Source organism: Bactrocera latifrons, unplaced genomic scaffold (genome assembly GCF_001853355.1).
Source record: "Bactrocera latifrons isolate USDA-ARS-PBARC rearing strain unplaced genomic scaffold, ASM185335v1 scaffold_252, whole genome shotgun sequence".
NCBI classification, from domain to species: Eukaryota; Metazoa; Arthropoda; class Insecta; order Diptera; family Tephritidae; genus Bactrocera; species Bactrocera latifrons.
Genome location: NW_017536097.1, coordinates 125,999 through 128,155, shown reverse-complemented (window position 1 = coordinate 128,155; position 2,157 = coordinate 125,999).

Sequence of the window (2,157 nt, the reverse complement as noted above, 5' to 3'; positions counted from 1 at the left end):
TCTTATACACATCTATTTTTTCGATTTTATTCTTTTTTTTTTAATTTCATAAATTTTGTTTTAAATGTTTTCTTGTTGATTTTTTACTATGATATCTCGTAAACGCTTTATTTAATCGAAAAATTATAACATACCATTTTGTAGTTCCTTATGTTCCTGTGCGCATTGGGAACGGCGAATACCGCAGTCGATGTATCGATGGGCTGTACGAGATATACGACTACATTGACATAGTTCAGCGAATTAAGGACAGCGGCTATGAAACAAGTTGGAAGCGAGATTTAAATAATAAGAAAAAAGAAACTGTAAGGCGGAGGAMTTTCCCGTTACAATTAATGGTCTGGTATTAAAATTGAATAAAATCSATTCGAAAATAAGGATTCTCCATCGAAATGCATGATATCGGTCTCTATCTTTTCTGCAAAAGTCTATTGAATCTACTTTTTATGTTAGCAAGGTTGACTTTCATGTTAATATTTCGTATAACCGATATCAGTAAATCTTTCTTTTATAAAMAATTTTAGTTTGAAATTTTGGTCAAAAATGGAGCTTTTTAAAAACCTGTCATTTGTCAAAAAATATTTATTCTACATATTTCTTAGATTAATTACTGGATCTAAATTACTTTAACGAAATCTGTTTGGTTTTTTAATTTTAGAAGATCCAGTTCAGAGATGTAGTGATCACCGCAAAACGTCGTTTTTGAGAGAGGCTGCCTCAGATCAGCTGTAGCTCCTTTCCAAAGATATATTTTTAGTAACCAAAAATTTGTACATATGTGTACAAATTTTTGGATCAATAAATTTATAAGTATGTATTCTCCGAAAAAAATCTGGAAAATTCGCATTTTTCCCGCCTTCTAACTGTATATAACCCCTTAATGAATCGCAGATGTTAATTCGGTCCATTAAATTTTTCAAAGACAGTCATGTGGTACCCTAACATCGAGCTTCACTTTTTAGCCAGCCTTTTTTAAATGGTTCAAAACCGTTTGATGATGAATATTAAGTTCCTTAGTGATGTCATGGCTACTTATGTGACGGTCCTGGTCAATATTTTCCATAATTTCATCGACTTTTTCAAMGATAGATTGCCGAGAGCATCTTTCGAAATTTCCAGAACGGAAGCAAGAGCACATTGCTGTGCTGCACGAACTGGTACACCATCGTCAACGTAAACTTCACAAATTGATACTTTTTCGACTACCCAATATGTATTATATACAATGATTTTCGTTTTAAGTAGTATACATATGTAAATGTCTTGAACATTAACAAATTAGTAAAAAAGGCAAGTCACCTATAATATGTACATGTATGAAATTAAGATACCAATTATTATTGTAAGCCATTCACAAATAATGACACCTGAAAAATTTTCCCGGCTCTGTTCACTGCAAATTACGAAAAACAGTCAGTTGGTCTCGAATTTAGCCCTTCCTTATGTGTTTTTATAATTTTGGTCTTACTCTCTTATTTACCATAAACTTTTTCTCACTACATACATATGTAAGGTTTGAACTTGATTGTCAGTATTTCGTGGACTTACCTAAGATCAGCGGTAACCACCTTTGAAATGAAAAGTCTTTATTACTTCGTTTGGTCAGAGAGATGTACAAATTTACATTTATTTGATTTCATCAAGTTTTATTCTAATGCAGTTGTGTACCTTCTTAATCCATCAACTAATCACATCTTTTACAATGTACTGTTAATTGTCGAGTTAGATAATACAATATTATGAACAAAAATTTTTGGGTTATCTAGTATGCCAATTTAGCAAAACACTGAAATTTGAACAGCTCGGCGAGCTCTCTGTTTTTTTTTAGTAAAATTACACATTTATGACTTATGTTGCCAATTCGATATCAAGTGTGTACACTATATACATATATATGGATAATAATGTTTGCAGAAGTATTCTTGGCATATTTTTGTATATTTTCTTTGATTTTCCGATTTTTCATATTGAATGATTTGGTGGCGAGTCAAACCATTCTCTATGTGTGCGTACTTCTTCCGTTTGGAAGTACGTCGTGTGATTTTCTTTCAAATCAGTGATTTTTTGTCATAATCGTGTCGTAAAGCCAGTACGAATTTGCCGGTAGTCGGTTCGAGTTATAATAACATATAAATACATACATATTTTATATGTATA